The following is a 21,175-nucleotide window of genomic DNA, read 5'->3' on the forward strand; positions in this document are numbered from 1 at the left end:
GAGAAAGGGAAAATCTTGAAATACAGAAAGAAAAAACAATAAGGAAACTTGCTGTCCACAGGGAAAGGAGCTTCAATTGTACGTTGGATGAAATCCAAAATGACGTTGGATGAAATTTTCCCATAATCATTTTTAAAAAGTGTTTTCTCAAGGGAGGTTCTTGCTACTGAGTCTACCATGGCTCAGATCTACTTTCCTCACACAATCTTCCACTCTTCACTTTATTAATTATGCAATCAGAATTTTGGGCACCTTGCTCAAAGACAGAATGAGACTATTTGGCACCGCCCTATTGGCGCCAATCATTTGTCCCCGCCATTTTGGCTCTAAACTGTTTTGGTGCTCATTACTTTGGCGCTGAGCTGTTTTGGAGCCAATTCAGAATTTTAAAGAAGTCTTGTAGAGCCCGTAAGAAATTTGTTTTTATTGCATTGCAAAAAATAAATCTAATTCTTTTTTATTCATTATTTTAAACCTATTCATTATAAAATTGAATTTCTACATTTTGCTACATTTATCAAACACATATAGATAACCATCGTATGAACATTTTGGTTTGTCTCTCTTGCTTAGAATGTTTTCAGCCATTTCTGGTGTGGGCTGTACAAAAAAAATAGAAAAAAAATTGTATTACAGCTTTCCAATGTGAAGACAGAGTGGCCTGAGTATCGTCAAGGCAGTAGATAACTATTAACAATTGTTAAATGAGAAAATGATAACAAAACAAGATTTGAATCTACAGCGGGTCATTACAGCTTTGACTATCAACTCTTGCTAGTTGAGAAAATTACATTAGGTCGTTAGTCATCCTCTCTTATTTAACCAAACAAGACTTTTTTTTTTATTCTGAATTGGCTCCAAAACAGCTCAGCGCCAAAGTAATGAGCGCCAAAACAGTTTAGAGCCAAAACGGTGGGGCCAAATGATCAGTGCCAAAAGGGCGGCGCCAAAACGTACCCAACCCGCTCAAAGAATGCTGCAGTCAGAGAGGCAGAAGTACTAGCCCGTGCTGGGGCTCTCTGGCAATCATGCAGTCTGCACCATATTTAAAGCCCAGACACAGCAAACCAGGAACTGACTCTCAAATTGTGGTACTTGATCTTCTACATTCAGGACATGGCTCAGAAGAAAGGAAAATTAGCTCTTCACTTTGGTAGTAGGGGCCCGGATGTCTTGGTGGAGAGGAAGGCCTTCCTTTTTCCTGTGGAATGTCACACAAGGCTACATTACCAGAAACTGTCAGTCTGGACCCAAACCGCAGCCCGAGTCAGCACAGTGTCCCGGTAAGTAGGGCACTCAATAGAGCTGAAAGGAAATCTTCAATGCCTGCAAGGCTACGTGCCACAGTCTTCTCTCTCCTCCCTCACCTTCACTTGACTTCTGCCATTGCACACGCTTCACCAAGGCTCATTGGCAACAACTCTCATTGTTGCTCTAGTATGTCCACTCAACAGCTTTCACCCACCTCAACCTCCCAAATTAGTAACCCTTCTTGCCTTCTGCATTTTCTGCTTACTTGGGGTTACCTCACCACCTCTCCTGCCCCTACACCATCACGAACACCTCTCCTTTCCACTTCAATCAGATTCAATTCCTCCCTTTTTCTCATTGCAGGGAACTTTGGCCTACCCATAGATTGGTGTCTCTACCGCTCTCTGGTTGAGCTGTGGTCCCCAGATTGGTTCCAGTTGACTTCTGGGCTGACCTGCCCAAATCCCCACACTGCTAGGACATAGATCCCCTGATTCTAACAGGACCAAACGCTTGACTGATTATTGGTGAAAGTGAGGACTGCAGATGCTGGAAATCAGAGTCTAGATTAAAGTGGTGCTGGAAAAGCACAGCAGGTCAGGCAGTATCCAAGAAGCAGGAAAATCAATGTTTTGGGCAAAAGCCCTTCAGACTTTTCTGCACCTCGGATGTTTCCTGACCTGCTGTGCTTTTCCAGCACCACTCTAATCTAGAGCTTGACTTCTTATAACCTACCCCTTGTGGAGAAATCATCCAAGCTAGCCCCTTGACTGATTGTGATGATATCCCTGACTAACTGTAGTTCACCTAACCACACCAGAAATTGTTCCCCTTTGAAGTTCAGACATTTCTGTTTGCATGACATACATGCAAAATGTTGGTCATGTAAATTGCTGACACATGCTGCTGGTATGTTGATGATATTGAACAATGCCACACAGTGGCATCATAGAACCCTGACAGTGTAGAAGCAGGTCATCAGGCCCAGTGAGTCCACACTGACCCTCAGAAGAGCATCCCATCTCCCCACCCTATCCCTGTAATCCTTCATTTCCCATGGTTAATCCACCTAATCTGCACATCCTTGGGCTGAGGGGATCCCAAGCAGACACTGGGAGATGTGCAAACTTCACAGAGACAGAAAGCAAGCCATGTATTAATATACGCAGCTTCCAATACGTACAAATGTCCTTTTCTTGGCAGACAGAAAGAACATGTACGCACACTGCATCTGTTCCAACTCAACAAAGCAGATGTCAGCTGTTGTCTGTTTCATTTCTCAGTGCAATACCCTGACCAATCAGCGTCAATCTGCCCAGATTAAACTTTAACCAAAATAAGGTAGTTAATTGTGAGTCATCACTAACATTCCATTTACCATGGTAAAACCTTTACCAATGAGAGTATACCTGCCAAACAATCAGTACTCTCCTCTAATAAAGTTGCTTATGCTTGATTTGGTATTCTTGCAAATTGCTTTGATGAATCCAGGATAAAAAGCTTCAGCTAAATGTATCATTTTTCAAGACTCAAGATTATAACCCTGTGAAGGCTACTCATCACAATACCAGATACAGACAAAAGTTTGAAAATCAGAGAAAGAGGCAGAATCAGACTTTTGTGGAGTTTAAAAATACTGCCTTCTTGGGAATAAGGTCATGACCTAAAGGTTTGAAGTGCTACTGCAGTTGTTACTCATGACAATTGGTTGTCTCACAAACATTTTGGAAGCAGTGGACCATTGATAGCAAAACGACACAAGACTTGGAGAAGGAAGAGATTTGATATGAACAGAATGTGAACAGATGGACAAGGAGCCAGAGAAAGTCAGTTGGCCAATTGGACCTGCTCTGCCATTTGATGAGACCATGAATGATCAGATTTTAAACACAAACAAAAACAGAAGTTGTTGGAAAAACTCAGCAGGTCTGGCAGCTTCAGTTCAATGACACGATCAGTTCTGAAAAAGGATCACTGGACCCAAAGTGTAAACTCTACCTTCTCTCCACAGATGGTGCCAGACTTGCTGAGTTTTTCCAGTCATTTCTGTTTTGGTTTTCTGATTTCCAGCAATCGCAGTTCCTTTTTTTTTGTTCTGACCTGAATTCTCTGGTCCTGTATCTCCCCAATTACAGTGAGGGAAAGAGCACAAATGAAGAGACAGATACTGTTTCTCTCATTACTCTGAGGAGTGTGAAAAGTATCTTCCAATGTATTTACTATCAGAAAAGATGAAAAATGAGGGGATGATAAGAATTTTGTGTCCCAATTGTAAAGTCTCTTTGTTTCTGCCCTCTACAGCAAGAAAACAAAAATAATATTCTTATGGAGCCTGACCAATTGCTGTTGGTAAAGGGAAAATCTCTTTCAAAGATTTGCTACTTAAGTGCGTATTAATTAATGGTATCAATGGGAAGGTATAACACCTCCATTGCATCAAGGTAACTTCATTTCTAGCACTTTATCATGTGAATTGTGTTAAAGTTTGTCTGTTAACAGTGTTGATGATACACCAGAAAATTATTTGGTGGGAGATGAAGTTCTGCCACTGCCAGTGATGTCAGACCAGTTCAGTGAAACAAAAATAGAAATTGCTGGAGAAACTCAACAGGTCTGGCAGCATCTATGGAGTGAAAGCAGTTACATTTTGAATCAGAATATGACTCCTCTTCAGAAATGAGTGCTGCTGTTTCTCTAGCATTCTTAGTTTGTTTCAAAATACCAGCATTCACAGTATTTTAGTCCAATGGAACTGGTTGAATTCAAAACATACAAAAGAAATCAAATGGGATACAGTCGTTGATGAGGAATGGTGTTACTGAATGTGATTAAAACTTTACAACGACTGAAGCTACTGTAGTTGAGGTGAAGAATTAGATACTGTTTTTGCTGAGCAAGGAAACAAAAGTCCAACTTTAAAAAATCTGTGAATGTCAGGATGCTTTGACTGACCATCAATGCTAGCTTAGTGGGAATTGGCGCAATGGTAAGTTCATTAAATGTCTAATTCAGGGGCCCATACTAACACTCTGGAGACAGGGGTTCAATTCCCACTATAGCAGCTGATGGAATTAATTTGTTAATACAAATTAATGTCCAATTAATACACTACAATTACTGCAAATCTGAAAGTAAAAGCTAGACTTAACAATGAATTCACATAATGATCACCAAAGCCCATCTGGTTTACTAATATCCTTTTTAAGGAAGGTAATTTACCATCCTTCCCTGGTGTGGCCTGCATGTGATTCGAGACCCCAGCAATGTGATTGACCCTGAACTGTATCAACTCATAATGTTAAAAGATTAAATTGTACCAACTCTTTGGACATTAATGTATTGTTAAACAGTTAAATTGTACTGTCATTATCCAAGAAGCTGAACATTCTGGAAGAGGATGGGGGGGACAGTCATGCAGGAATGTGGATGATTCACACTTCATTTGGGCAGCCATTTACTACTATTCTCCTGCTATTATCAAATTAAACTCTCATTCAGTCCTTTCCATTCAGAAATGCTTTCATTGCCATCTCCAGCCAATCAAATTAGTTTGTGTGATCATCCCCCAATACTGAAGCATATTACATCTACATCATCTTGGGGAATCACGGAGTCAGGAATTTGTTTGCATAATGATTCCCCAGGATTAGGGCATTTACATTTACATTATCTCAGAGGATGACTTCATCCTATCATTGTACCTGGGGCATGGTAACAGGGTAGGGGGGAGGGGAGTGTAAAGGGAATGCTGGATGACTAAAGAAATTGAGAATTTGGTTAAGAAAAAGAAGGAAGCATATGTCAGGTATAGACAGGATAGATCGAGTGAATCTTTAGAAGAATATAAAGGCTGTAGGAGTATACCTAAGAGGGAAATCAGGAGGGCAAAAATGGGACATGAGGTAGTGTTGGCAAATAGAATTAAGGAGAATCCAAAGGGTTTTTACAAATGCAAAAGGGTAACTAGGGAGAGAATAGGGCCCCTCAAAGATCAGCAAGGCAGCCTTTGTGTGGAGCCACAGAAAATTGGGGCGATACTAAACAAGTATTTTGCATCAGTATTTACTGTGGAAAAGGATATGGAAGATATAGAATAAAGGGAAATAGATGATGACATCTTGAAAAATGTCCAGATTACAGAGGAAGAAGTGCTCGATGTCTTGAAAAGCATAAAGGTGGATAAATCCCCAGGATCTGATCAGGTGTACCCTAAAACTCTATGGGAAACTAGGGAAGTGATTTCTGGGCCTCTTACTGAGATATTTGTATCATTGCTGGTCACAGGTGAGGTGCCAGAAGACTGGAGGTTGGCGAACGTGGTGCCACTGTTTAAGAAGGGTGGTAAGGACAAGCCAGGGAACTATAGACCAGTGAGCCTGACATCGGTGGTGGGCAAGTTGTTGGAGGGAATCCTGAAGGACAGGATGGACATGTATTTGGAAAGGCAAGGACTGATTAGGGATAGTCAAAATGGTTTTGTGCGTGGGACATCATGTCTCACAAACTTGACTGAGTTTTTTGAAGAAGTAACAAAGAGGATTGATGAGGGCAGCGCAGTAGACATGATCTATATGGACTTCAGTAAGGTGTTCAACAAGGTTCCCCATGGGAGACTGATTAGCAAGGTTAGATCTCATGGAATACAGGGAGAACTAGCCATTTGGATACAGAACTGGCTCAAAGGTAGAAGACAGAGGGTCTTGGTGGAGGGTTGTTTTTCAGACTGGAGGCCTGTGACCAGTGGAGTTCCACAAGGATCGCTGCTGGGTCCACTGCTTTTCATCATTTATATAAATGATTTGGATGTGAGCATTAGAGGTCGAGTTAATAAGTTTGCAGATGACACCAAAATTGGAGATGTAGTGGACAGCGAAGCAGGTTACCTCAGACTACAACAGGATCTTGATCAAATGGGCCAATGGACTGAGAAGTGGCAAATAGAGTTTAAACTAGATAAATGCGAGGTGCTGCATTTTGGAAAAGCAAATCTTAGCAGGACTTATAAACTTAATGGTAAGGTCCTAGGGAGTGTTGCTGAACAAAGAGACCTTGGAGTACAGGTTCATAGCTCCTTGAAAGTGGAGTTGCAGGTAAATAGGATAGTGAAGAAGGCATTTGGTATGCTTTCCTTTATTGGTCAGAGTATTGAGTACAGGAGTTGGGAGGTCATGTTGCCGCTGTACAGGATATTGGTTAGGCCAGTTTTGGAATATTGCGTGTAATTCTCCTTCCTTTCAAAAAGCTGTTGTGAAACTTGATTTACAAAGATGTTGCCAGGGTTGGAGGATTTGAGCTATAGGGAGAGGCTGAACAGGCTGGGGCTGTTTTCCCTGGAGCGTTGGAGGCTGAGGGATGACCTTATAGAGGTTTACAAAATTATGAGGAACATGGATAGGATAAATAGACAAAGTCTTTTCCCTGGGGTGGGGGAATCCAGAATTAGACGGCATAGGTTTAGGCGAGAGGGGAAAGATATAAGAGAGGAGAAAGTGAGATCTGCAGATGCTGAAGATCAGAGCTGAAAATGTGTTGCTGGAAAAGCGCAGCAGGTCAGGCAGCATCCAGGGAATAGCAGAATCGACGTTTCAGGCATAAGTCCTTCTTCAGGAAGATATAAGAGACCTAAGGGGCGACTCTTTCACGGAGAGGGTGGTATGTGTATGGAATGAGCTGCCAGAGAAATGGTGGAGGCTGGTACAACTGTAACATTTAAAAGACAGCTGGATGGGTATATGAATAGGAAGGATTTGGAGAGATATGGACCAGGTGCTGGCAGGTGGGACTAGATTGGGTTGGGATATCTGATCGGCATTGATGGGTTGGACCGAAGGGTGTGTTTCCATGCTGCACATCTCTATGACTCTAAGTGCGCTGGAAGACATTCCAGGACTATCAGGTATACCTAAAAATGAGGTGTTAACTTGGTGAAGCTACAACACAGATCCACTTGAATACTTCAATACGGATCTAGACAACCCCAGAACATCCTGACAATAGATGATTATTGACAATGGCAACAACTGTGCCACATTATCTAGATTTTTAAGATCCACAAGGACAAGACAAATCTAATCCAGACAAGTAAAACCCCATCCTCTATAATAAGCAAAGCAATGGAAAGGGACTAGAACAGCTCTATTAGAGGCACATGTTCAGAAATGACCTGCTCTCTGACACATATTTTAGGTTCCACCACTCAGCTAAGTTGCTAACCTCCATTATGAAAAAGGTGAAAACAATATCATGGTGGTATTTGACTAAATGTAATATCAAGAAACCTTATTAAAAAATTGAGTTGTTGTGAATCAGGGGAAAAAATCTTTTCATTGGTTAGAGTCATACCTGGTGAAAAGAAAGATTGATATCTTTGCTGCAGGTCTTAGCTTCAGATCTCTCAAGTCATGTCCTAGTCCCAACCTTCTTCAGCTGCTTTATTAATGACCTTCCCTGCAGAGTAAGGTCAGAAGTAGGGATGTTCAGTGATAATTGGCGCTGAACATTGCGCATTCACAAATACTTAAGAAAATGCAACAAGACATGAACAACACCAAATTTCCAATAGTACAAATGATCAAAGTTGGAACTCATACAAAAACATGGATATGGAATTGACTGAAGGATAGGAAGTAGGATAATCGTCAATGGGTATTTTTTAGGCTGGAGGAAAGTTTGAGCTGCCAGAAGTCAGTTTTTGGACCTTATTATTTTTTCTCATGGCCTGGACCTTGAGGTATAGGAGTCAATTTCAATAACTGTAGATTAAAATGACTTAGAAATATTATGAGGAGGATAGCATAACTCTTTAAATGGATTTGACAGGTTGCTGTATGGTATAGGTAAAGATCAGATAAAGGTCAATCACTTTAAAGCAGATAAGAAAGCATTAGGGAGAGTGCAGAAAAAAAATCAAAAGCAAGTTTTGTGCATATATTGGAAAAGTTGGGATTGTTTTTCTTACGGAAGAGAAGGCTGAGAGGAAATTTGATAGAATCATGAGGGGGCTGGACAGATTAGGCAATGAGAAATGTTTCTCATTGACTGAAGGATAGAGAATGATAGGGCATAGATTTAAAGGAACTGATAGAAAAATTCAATGGTGATATGAGGAGAAACCTTTCACAATGAGTGGTTAGGATCTGGGCTGAAGGGCCTATTTCCATACTGTAGGGACTCTAATCTAAAGAAAAATTGGGAATACACTTCCTGAAAGTGTGATGGGGCTAGGTTCAACCAAGACTTTCAGTAGGGAATCAAATTACTATCGGTAAAGGAAGAAGGTACAGTGCTCTGTGAAAAGGGAAGTAAGTGGCACTAAATTAGTTGCTGATTAAGACAGCTATTACACATACAGCAGGCTGGCCTCTTTCTGTGTTGTAATAAACTTGTGATTCTGAAAATACACTACAATTTGGACGGATACATTCAGCCAAAACCTCATTGACACTTCAAGAAAGCAACCATTCAGTCAATGATGTCCATGTCAGTCAATAAAAATCTCTTGTCGCATAATTCCATTTTTCAAATCTTAGCCTTTAGCCCGAGCAAAAATGGCAACACAAGTGAATAACTAAATACGATTTAAATGTTAAGAGAGTTTCAGGCAATAAGTTTGCAGTCTGATAAGTACAACTTTGGAGGGTGGCTAATGTTGTATCTTTGTTGATGAAAAGTTGTAAGGAGAAACTGGGGAACTATGGACCTGAGTTTGACTTGGGTTGCGGGTAAAGTATTGGAGGTGATTCTAAAAGATGGAAGTTATGAACATTTAGAGAGGCAAAAACTGACTGGATAGTCAGCGTGGTTTTGTGGGAGGAAATTCATGTCTCACAAACTTGATTAAATTTTTAAGTAAGTTAACAAAAAGTTTGATGAGGATAAAGCAGCAAACTTTGTTCTGCATGGTAGACTAATTCATAAAGTCAGGTCACATGGGATTCAGAGTGAGTTTTCCAACTGTATAGATAACTGGCTAAACAGCAGAAGACAAAGAGTGGTGGTCGAGGGTTGTTTTTCAGACTGGAGACCTGTCACCAGCAGTGTACCATACAGATCAGTTCTGGGTCCTCTTTTGTTTGTCATTTATATAAATAATTTGGATGAGAATATAAGATGGCATAGTTAGTAAGTTTGTGGATGACACCAAAACCAGCAGCATAGTAGACAGTTAAGGTTTTCTAAGATTATGAAGGGATCTCGATCAAATAGGGCTTCAAAATGGCAGCTGGAGTTCAATCTGTATAATTGCAAGGTATTGTGTTGTGGTACGAACAAGGATAGGGCTTATACAGTTAATGGTAGGATGTTGTATAGTGTTGTAGAACAGAGGGACCAAGGGGTTCAGATACAGAAGTCTTTGAAGTTTGCATCACATATAGAGAGGATACTTAAAATATCTTTTGGCATGCTTGGCTTCATTGTTCAGTCCTTTGAATAAAGGAATTGGGAAGTCATGTTGAGGTTGTACAGGACATTGGTGAGGCATCTTCTGAAATACTGTGTCCAGTTCTGGTCACCCAGTTAAAGGAAGCATATTATTAAGCTGAAGAGGCTTCAGAAGAGATTTACCAGGATGTTGCCAGATATGGAAGGTTTGAGTTATAAAGAAAGGCTAGATAGGCTAGGACGTTTTTCACTGCAGCGTGGGAGGTTGAGAGGCGACCTTATAAAAGTTTTAAAAATAATTAGGAGTATATACAGAGTTAATGGGAGTTGTCTTTTCCCTAGGATGGGGGATTTCAAGACCAGGAGGTACATTTTTAAGGTGAGAGGAGAGAGATTTTTAAAAATGTTTTTATACAGAGGGTGATTCGTATGTGGAATGAACTTCCTGAGGAAGTAGTGGATGTAGGTACAATTATCATAATTAAAAGACGTTTAGATATGTAAATGTATTGGAAAGTTTGGAGAGATATGGGCCAAGAGTAGGCAGATGGGACTAGTTTAGTTTGGAATTATGTTCAGCATGGTCTGGTTAGACCAAAGGGTCTGTGTCCGTGCGTAAGACTCTATTGGCTCTATGTTAAAATACTAATTCAAAACTAGCATCACTATGTCATTGTCACTGAAGTCAAATGATCTATTCTGATTAATTACAAGAGAGATACAAGCAAGACAATCCTGACTACACTAAGAGCCACTCAAAATTAAGTCCAACAGACTGCTAGGCAGTGCACCAATGACTAATGTCAACGACAGTGCCAGATAATCCAGATGCCCTATGGCATTGTATGAAAAGATAAAAAAGACAACAGATCCATCAGCATTCATTGGGAAGTCATGTTGAGGTTGTACAGGACATTAGTGAGGCGCCTTCTGAAATACTGTGTCCAGTTCTGGTCACCCAGTTAAAGGAAGCATATTATTAAGCTGACGAGGCTTCAGAAGAGATTTACCAGGATATTGCCAGATATGGAAGGTTTGAGTTATAAAGAAAGGCTAGATAGGCTAGGATGTTTTTCACTGCAGCGTGGGAGGTTGACACTGAAAACAAAGGAAATGGAATCATTACCAACTGCAATAAACAATTAAGAGAAGAGTAAAGCACCATCTCAAGTTGTACTTTAGAGAGTAAACTGTTACCAAGGAACATACTCCATAGAAATACCATAGACTTCATTGAAAGATTATGTGACAGAGTAGAGCTGAATATTGAACTCACAGTGGAGGAGTTTAGCAAAGATGTTGACTCGTTTACTTTGGACAAAGCAAGAGGTGCTGATGCTATACTGCTGGCTCTGAATGTGGTTGTTCTCTACGTTTGCAAGATCACTTGGCTTTGAACTTTAGAAAATGGGCCTCAGTCGTGCATAGACCTCGGTCAACTTCTGAGATGCACAAATGAAAGGGCTAGCCAGCAGAGGTCAGTAGCTGTGAAGAAAATGTGAGTCACTGCAATATATGGCACAACGGCTGTATCACGGTGGCAAATTGGTCTTATGGCCAAGTTGTCCTTGAGAAAAGCACAGATGTTTTTTGCCTCTGTAGATATTCCTCCTGCAAGTAACCTGCTGCCATATAGATGGTACTCTGGATATCTCTGGCCCTTCTTTCCCAGGTTCATGTTGTCACCAGCTAATAGCTCTTGCATCTTCAGGACTCTTTGCCATTGTCACTGCTGCTGCTGCTGTGTGTGACTAGTTTGCAGGTGTACTGAAGTTTCACCCAAATCCAGTGTCAGATTTGTCCCCAGACAATAAGTTAGATGAGCCTTGCTGAAACGACAGTTGCCCTGTTGATAACAAATATGACCAGGTATGTACGTTGAGGGATGTCTCTCCTGCTCCTCTCCTGCCCTGGTAGAGAATCAGGACTTCCCCTTACACTTAGTCAAATTAGTTAGGTCGAACGTGTAAAGTTGAGAAACTTGTGCTAGGTCTCCTACTCCTTACATGAATTCATGAATTCATTAGAGGCAACATGGCTTGCACAAGCATCAGGTCCCAACCTACCCTCATGATAATTATCATTTTAAGTTGTACCCTCCCTTTGTTCTTTGATTTGCTTTATTACTATTGTTTTGTTGTGCATTCTACAATGAAGACAGATATTCAATGTGTCTGCAATTTCCTCGTTTCCTATTATTAATTATACAGTCATAGGAAACATACCCTTTGGTTTAACTCTTCCATGCCAACCAAGAATGTCAAACTGAACTAGTCCCATTTGCATGCATTTGATCACTATCCCTCTAAACTGTTCCCACTCATGTACCTGTCCAAATATTATCATTGTCCCTACCTCTCGCCACTCATTATTTTCCAAGTACCACCCTCTGTGTGAAAAAGTTGCCCCTCAGGTCCCTTTTAAATTTTTCCATCTCACCTGAAACATATGCCCTCTAGTTTTGGAGTCCCCTACCCTTGGAAAAAGACATTGGCTATTCACCTAATCTATGCCCTTCATGATTTGAGAAACCTCTATAAGGTCACCCTTCAGCCTTCAATGCTCCAGGGAAAGAAATCCCAGCCTATTCAACTCTTCTTATAACTCAAACCCTCCAGTCCCAGCATCATTCTGGTAAATGTTTTCTGCACCCTTTCTAGTTTAACAACATCCTTCCTATAACAAGAAGATCAGAATTGTACGCAGTATTCTAAAAGTGGCCTCACACATGTCTATACAGCCGCAACATGACATTCTAACTCCTGTACTCAATGCTCTGAAAGGGAGCGTATCAACACCTTCTTCACCAGCCTTTCAAAGAACTATGAACCTGCACCCCTAGGTCTCTGTGTTCAACAACACTCACCAGGGCCTATCATTGACTATGTTGAAACTTTATTGCTGGAACAGCACAGCAGGTCAGGCAGCATCCAGGGAACAGGAGATTCGACGTTTCGGGCACAGGCCCTTCTTCAGGAATGAGCAGAACAGAAACAGAATCCCCAAGTGGAAAATGAAGTGTTGTTCTTTGAACTTGCGTTAAGGAACACTGCAACAGATCTGGGACAGAAATGTTGGTGTAGGAACACAGTGGTGTGTTGAAGTGGAGGCAGTGGGAAACTCTGGGTCATGTTTTACAGACAGAGTGTAGGTGTTCAGCAAAGCGGTCATCAAATCTGTGTTTCATCTCCCCCGATATACAGGAGACCACATTCTGAGCAGTGAATGAAATAAATGAGTTGAGAGAAGTGCAGGTAAGCTGCTGCTTCACCTGGAAGGTGTGCCTGAGGCCTTGGATACTGAGGTTGGAGGAAGTAAATCGGCAAGTAAGTCACCTTGTGCAAGACCAACCCCTTCCCACAAACGTCACTTCAATATATTACCACCTTTCCTGAGCTGTTAACAGTTCTGATGAAGAATCGCCAGACTCGAAATATTATCTTGCTTTCAAAGAACACAGAACATTACAGCACAGTCCAGGCTCTCTGACCCTCAATGTTGTGCTGACCTGTGAAACCAGCCTGAAGCTGAACTAACCTGCATTGTTGCATTATCATCCATATGTTTATCCAATGGCCATTTAAAAAGACATTAAAGTCGGTGAGTCTACTACAGTTGCAGGCAGGGAGTTTCACGCCATTACTACTCTCTGAGTAAAGAAACTACCCCTCTGACATCTGTCCTATATCTATCACCGCTCAATTTAAAGCTATGTCCTCTCATGCTAGCCATCACTATCCGAGGAAAACGTCTCTCTCTGCTAACACTATCTAATCCTCTGATCATCTTTCACATCTCTATTAAGTCACCTCTCAACCTCTTCCTTCTAACGAAAACAGCCTCAGGTCACTCAGTCTTTCCTCAGAAGACCTTCCTTCCATACCAGACAATATCCTCATAAATCTCCTCTGCATCTTTTCCAAAACTTACACATCCTTCCTATAATGTGGTAACCAGAACTGTACGCAATACTCCAAGTGCGGCCACACCATAGTTTCCTACAGCTGCAACATAACCCCATGGTTCATATGCCTTCTTAACAATCCTATTAACCTGGGTGGCAACTTTCAGGGATCTATGTACATGGACACGGAGATCTTTCTGCTCATCCACACTGCAAGAACCTTACCATTACCCCAGTACTCTGTATTACTGTTACTTCTTCCAAAATGAATCACCTCACACTTTTCTGCATTAAACTCCATTTGCCACCTTTCAGCCCAACTCTGCAGCTTATCTATGTCCCTCTGTAAGCAGCAATATCCTTCAGCACTGTCCACAGCTCGACCGACCTTAGAGTCATTTGTAAATTTACTAACCCATCCTTCTACGCCATCATCCAGGTCATGTATAAAAATGACAAACAGCAGTGGCCCCTAAACAGATCCTTATGGTATACCACTAATAACTGAACACCAGGATGAACATTTGCCACCACCACTCTCTGTCTTCTTTCAGCTAACCAATTTCTGATTCATACCACTAAATCACCCTCAATCCCATACCTCCATATTTACTGCAACAGCTTACCATGGGGAACCTTATCAAACGCTTTACTGAAATCCATGTACACCACATCAACCACTATACCCTCATTCATCTTCTCAACCATCTCAATAAGCTTTGCGAGGCACGACCTGCCCTTCACAAAACTGTGTTGACTATCCCTAATCAAATTGTTCCTTTCTAGTTAATAATAAATCCTATATCTTATAATTCTTTCCAGCACTTTACCCACAACTGAAGTAAGGCTCACTGCTCTATAATTACCAAAGTTGTCTCTACTCCCCTTCTTGAACAAGGGGACAACATTTGCTATCTTCCAGTCTTCTGGCACAATTTCTGTCGACAATGACGACATAAAGATCAAAGCCAAATGTTCTGCAATCTCCTTCCTGGCTTCCCAGAGAATCTGAGGATAAATCACATCCGGCCCAGGGGACTTATCTATTTTCACACTTTCCAGAATTGCTAACACCTCCTCCTTACGAACCTCAGTCCCATCTCATCTAATAGCCTGTACCTCAGTGTTCTCCTCAACAACATTGTCTCTTTCCAGTGTAAATACTAATGAAAAATATTCATTTAGCACCTCTCCTATCTCCTCGGACTCCAAGCACAAATTCCCACTCCTGTCCTTTCTTCTCACAGATGCTACCATATCAGCAGAGTCTCTGCAGAAATTTCTGTTTTGTTTCCAATCTCCAGCATTCGCTGTTGTGTTTTAATTCCCAAATGAGCCTGACTTTACAAGCAAATGTGACTGACTGAGTTCCAGCTGACAAAGAGGGAAGGAGCAGAAAAGCTGGGTGACTGGTTGGCCAATAAAATCTGCCTGGATGCCGCCTGACCTGCTGTGCTGTTCCAGCAATAAAGTTTCAACTTTGATCTCCAGCATCTGCAGACCTCACTTTCTCCTATCATTGACTATGTAAGTCCCGCCCTGGTTTGTCTCACCAAAATGCAATACCTCACATGTATCTAGATTAAACTCCAACTGCCACTTCTCTGCCCATTAGCCCAACTGATAGCCTTCTTTACTGTCCACCATACCACCAATTTTGGAATCATCAGCAAACTTACTAACCACATCTCCTAAATTCTCATTAAAATCATTTATATAAACAACAAACAAATTCTTTTGTCTCATCATCTGACGATACAATGTTTACTTTATATCTCACTTTTTTATACTTACTGAAGCTTTTAATGTATTTTTTTAATATTTCATCCTTCAGGGAAGATGTGCAGGTTTGGAAAGGGTGCCTTAGGTATTTGAAATGAGAGGCTTAAGCAGATGAGATAATTCACTTGATGTTAAAAGCAAATTTAATAAAGGCCTTAAAAATTCTGAGTGGTATTGAAAAACCTTGCTTATTTACTCTATTCCTATTGACAGAAGAGTCAGGAATTCATGGGCACAGATATAACATAATCTTCAAAACAACTACACTTGAAATGAAAAACTTCAGTACAAATTCAGTGAATTATATGGATCTGGGAACACTACCTGAGAAGGTTGTTGCATTAGTAGATTTCATAATAACTTCTTCAAGAGGACAGATTAAAGGTTTGAAGGAGGTAACACAGCTAGATCATGGGGAAGGAACAGGGTAATGCCACTCATGGAAAGTCGCAGGGAAGTAGACACAGTTGCTTTTATTCTTTTTTTAATGCAAGGATTGTTGGCAAGAGCAACATTTATTGCTCATCCCTAATAATCCTTAAGACACTTTCTTCAACAGCTACAGCTCTATATTTCCCAAGTTATGATACTTTATGGCTTGGAGGAGAACTTGTGGCAAGTGGTGCTCCAAAGCAACTGCTGCTTGTGTCCTTAGAGAATGTTTGAATGATGTTGTTAATGGTGCCTTTGACAAGTTACAACACTGGAGCTGTGGCTGGCACACAGTTATAACATGTTGCATCAGTAGTGAAGGGAATGAAGGTTTAAAATGATGGATGGGGTCTCAATCAAGTGGGCTGCTTTATTCTGGTTGGCATTGAGCTTTTTGAGTGTTGCTGGAGCTGCACTCATCCAGGCGAGTGATGAGTACTTCATCAGTGATTTGTGCCTTGTTAGTGATAGCTGGCTGCAGGATTCCTACTCTCTACCCTGTTTTGGGGGCCAGTATATTTATATGGTTTGTCCAATTCCATTTCTGGTTAATGGTAATCCTTAGGATACTGATAATGTGGACTTCAGTGATGGTGATGCCATTAAGTACCAAGGGAAGATGGTTTGATTCTCTCTGTTGTAGATACGTTTTGCATGGCATTTGTGTGGCATAAATGTTACTTGCCAGTTGTCAGACCAAGTCTGGATATTGTGCAGGTATTGCTGCATTTGGACATGGACTGTTTGAATATCTGAGGAGGCCCAAATATCACGCTGAATAGCTATTCACTAGGCTGTATCATTCTATCAAAATGCTTTTACTGATATTTTACCAAATAGAGAAAATCGATGAAATTAGTTTGAAGTGAACCTACATGGCACAAGTATAATTATCCTTTCACCTAGATATATGCCATACGTGTTCCTGAGCACATGCAGCTGGCTCTTTTCTTTCTCTGCTCATCACCAGTTTTCCCAATTCAGAATGAAACTCTCTTAAAGTTTGGAAGTGACTGTTGCCTCATTGGTAGATCAGAATTCCAAGTTCTGTTAATGTCAGCAATTTGCAGCGTTTGGGGATTAACAGAAATTTTAACTTTATTTGTAAGTTTAAGGAACTTTCAAGCACAATTACAAAGTTTACTAAGATAGGATTCTAAACTCATTATATCAGCAGTTCCCCTGTAACCCAGATCCTGATTAACAGCATAACCACAACATTTGTCCTAATCAGAGTGATGAATTAATATACTTGCACTTTTAAGAAAAAGGGTTGGAGAGAGTATAAATGTGTATTTTCTTCAAGAATATAGTAACGTACCTTTGTACATTATTCCTCTTAATATTCTTTTACACCCAATTATTTGTCAGCCAATAAGTTGAAATCTGTGTACAGAGCGGTGAGGTGCTTCAATCCACATGTTGCAATTGTACCTGGAGAGCTGTCTGGCATAGAATGCTGAGCATCTCTGAGGCACTCACGTCTGATATAAATAATATGACTGTGTGTCCGTCACAGTTTGCATGCAAAGGTATGTTAGCATATGACAAGCACTTTTAATTTAATCGGGCATTAATCAGGTGATACAGGATTTACAGATGCAAGAAAGATAAGGGGAATGCAATAGAGAAAATAAGGAATGCATCAGACATTAACCCAAAATGCAAACATTCTCTGACAACTTATAATGGTAATGCAACTGGGTGTCTAAATATCATTGCAGGTGGTCACATTGATAGAAATGTCAATTTCCCACTCACAGAAATGAAGGTCAAATTTTACTGTAAATCCAATCTCTGCCAATAGAGGAAGAGCATTTTAAACTCTTTGTTGTTTAATTACCTGACTCGGAATTAGTTTAGAGCTTGACCAATACACAGAAACGATTATTAAATGTTAAAAACAATTACATCCACCACAATTTCATCAGTTAGTGGCAGAAATATTTTTTTTGCTAAATGCAGTCAGAAACACAGATGCTGGATTCCCATCCTTACCCGCTTTGTCTTTCACATTAGATATTTAGATATGTCTTAAGAGATATGGCTATTCTATATATTACTGCATATTAGGATGACGTTCGAAATGTATCATTAAAATACAGTTGGACTAAATATATATTGATTCCTTTGCAAATCAGGTTGAAGTCTGTTTTAAAATGTTACAAATTAAAACCTCAAGTCAAAGCCTAGTGGGGCAACAGGCAAGCTATCCTTACTAGAAGTTTTGCATTTCGTTCATAAATTACAATTCAACAAAGGATTTGGTGGGTGAGTATTTGATCCATGTGCAACAATACATCTTTTTGTCAGACAGCTTAAATAGAAACTTCAGGATCATGCTAGCTACAATTTCAATTTTAAAAAGCCAGGTGTTCTGTGTCTCAAAAATACAAACACAAAACTAAAACTTAGACTCACACCTCGTCAAATAGCTAATATCATGCTATATCACAGATATTAAAATGAAACAATGTATTCCTGACAAGAAAAGCTATGCTGGTACTCTCACGAATTAGGCCTGTGTGACTCCAATGCAATGTAATCACTGCTACCACTCAAGCAGTCAACACCCTTCACTGAAAGAATTGTACAGTATTCTGAGGCCTGCAAGGGGCCATTGTGTTGCAGCAAATTGACCGAGCCAGACTTTACAGCAGAGTCCCAGCTGAAAGAGGCCGTCTTAGACTTAGGCACCCTGTAGGAGATTCAGCAGCATACTGACTGCAGTGATATGTTGTTTAAGGGTGAGTATTTGATGGTGCAAACAGCAGACTACGTATAAAGCTAATCAGTGCAGAAACAGCAGACAATTCACTAAAGCATTGCTACAGAATGGAGACTTAGGACACTTACCTTCTGTTTCAATGATTACTTCAGGTTCAGTGCAGCTGAGAAAATTAACACCAAGACCCCTTTCTCACAAACTCTGGCCCCCTTAACATTAAGACACTGGGGCAATATCAAAGCAATTTTGGGGGAATACTTTGTGGCCTATTATCTGTTCTGGACTGATCCTTTCCTTCCCCCCCTCCCCCGACCCCCATCAGGGTGTGAGACATGGTACAGCCCTGCATTCATGCCAAGTTGCTTTCACACATGGCAAAGAACCTTGTCGCAAGCAATTGCTGACAAGCCACAAACAAGACAGCCTCTGCAGAATGCAAACTCCGAGCTGACAGCAAGCCGAGCTCTTCAATCAGGTTCCAGGCTGCTTGACTACTATCCAGCCTGCACTACATTGTGTCTGAGGGGGAGGGGCAAATCTGTTCATCCAGTCAGTTTGGACCTCAAGACTGTCAATAGGGACTATTTGAGGAGAAGCTGAAGGGAAAAATAAGTAAAAGCAAGAAATAATTTTAAAGCCTATAATGATAGGAGTTCTCTTCCAATGCAAGAAATCTGCAGATCAGACCACTATTTTCTAAATTGAATTAATAGCATGTACAAAAACAGCTAAATCAAATGATCAGGTAAAAATCTAGAAAGACTCTTCAGTGCCCAGCTTTTCATTGAAACACAATTATTGCTTGATAAGGGGAAATATATAAGTGGACATTAAAATGAAAGGACAACTTAAAAAATCTATAAGGCCTCAGATAAGAATCAATTTAAGGACACTGTAGGCTGTGCTAACTTGGGAAAAAAAAGAACAGTTCAATATGAGATTTCCTTTCACTGTTAATTCCCCTCATGACACTCTACTCCCTTCCAGAAGACAAGAGGGTGTCAGTTATACCATGAATGAACACTGTCCAGCATGTGGAAAACCACTGTTGTGCCAGTGTGTGGATTATTGCCAGGTTGAGCAGAAAGGGAAATTAAGAAAGGTTCAGGAATTTCAGCAGCTCCACATAACAAACTTGGAGAGGCTCTCCCGGCTAGAAAAATAAACTGCTAATGTGCTGCTTGTGGGGGATGGGATCCACATCCCTTCAGAGGAAACATTTCCACTATCATTCGCGCTATCCAAGTTTAATGGGACTCTGAAATAAATCCGAATTAGTTACTCCACAATGTATTGAAAACAATCTGTAGCATTACATCTCTGATCTCTTCTGTTTAGTTCATATCAGTACTGTTCGAATAATGCACAACTATAGAAGCAAACCTGAAAGGTAAATTAATTCGATACATTCAACTTCCAAATCCTCAGATAAGAATCCTTTGTTTCAAGAAATGATACCATGTGGAGTTGAGGACAACATGCAGACAACAAGCTGTCTCATAGGTAAAATAAAGAGACAGGGATTTAAAACAGTAAACTCTCAACTTGTAGCCATCAAAACTATACACAAAAGCTAGCCTCAAAAGTTCTTTCAGTTTCCAGCCCATCCCCCTCTTCTCACATGGGGCCTACATTGACATGCATTTATGCTGATTATGTCCGAGGTAAGGGGAAGTCCCATGAGGAATTATTCTTCCAATGCTACATTTTAAATATAAGGCCCTATTGTACCAACAATGTCAAAAGGAAAAATATTTCTTGTGAATAGTACCAAAAATAAATCTGCATACAATGAAAAAAGGCTGTAGTTGTTCAAAATACCTACCTTGGTTTTCCCAGCCTTTTCTTATTCCTTAGTTCTACTTGCCCTTACTCCTTACAACCAGGCGCTCACCTTTACACCATTCCTAATGCCTGATTCATACCAACTCATGCCAACCCCACCATCCACAACAGCTCCTCATAACATCACGCCAAAGAAACTCCCCATTGCATCCATCCTCAATGATCCCAAATAGCATGCATGTCAACTCATGCCCTCTCCCCTATTGTAGTGGCCCCTTATTTGTTCCATGCCAATCTGTGATGAAAGCAACCCCATGGTCCCTCACACACCTCATGCCAATAAACCTGCTTTCAAACGTCCCTCGTAGCCTTCTTATCAACCCATGATCCCCATTCACCTTCATTGATTGATTAGGCCAACTCTACACTGAGTTCAAATGACCCTTCTGAGTTCAGGTTTCCCTCATACTCTTTCACCTACCAGCAAAAATGGAGGATCTGTCAAAAATGAGGGCAAGAGGGCAAATGAGGGATCCCACCAGCTATTATTAACAGTTTGCAGAGTCCCCACAACTCAGATAAATTCTGGACAACACTTCAAATGATAACCTGATATCAAAACATCTCCAGTCCAACCAGAAAGGAGCTTAACTAATGCTCTATACACCTCCAACATTACATCCTTGCTCTTATACCCTATGCTGCAACTGATGAAACCAAGTGTCCCATTGGCCTTCTTAATTATCCTATTCACATGGTCTGCCAACTTCAGGGATCTGTGAATAATTACCCATGGTCCAGCTGTTCCTCTAAGCAACCCAGTGTCCTGCCATTCATTAAATACAACCTCATCTTGTCACTTCTTCCAAAGTGCATCACCACACACTTATCAAATTTAAATATTATCTGCC

At 40.7% G+C, this 21,175-nt stretch overlaps 1 long non-coding RNA gene across 1 annotated transcript in view; it reads right to left on the reverse strand.

Annotated features, from left to right (window-relative positions):
• The window catches only part of LOC122550554, a 56,250-nt gene extending 37,295 nt beyond the window's left edge, over positions 1 to 18,955 (reverse strand). The window contains exons 1-2 of the long non-coding RNA XR_006311884.1: positions 18,608 to 18,955; positions 7,594 to 7,698 (exon numbers count right to left, since the gene is read on the reverse strand). This is a non-coding gene — a long non-coding RNA (uncharacterized LOC122550554). The remainder of the gene's footprint in view (positions 1 to 7,593; positions 7,699 to 18,607) is intronic.
• Between the last annotated feature and the right edge of the window lie 2,220 nt (positions 18,956 to 21,175).

Source organism: Chiloscyllium plagiosum, chromosome 6 (genome assembly GCF_004010195.1).
Source record: "Chiloscyllium plagiosum isolate BGI_BamShark_2017 chromosome 6, ASM401019v2, whole genome shotgun sequence".
NCBI classification, from domain to species: Eukaryota; Metazoa; Chordata; class Chondrichthyes; order Orectolobiformes; family Hemiscylliidae; genus Chiloscyllium; species Chiloscyllium plagiosum.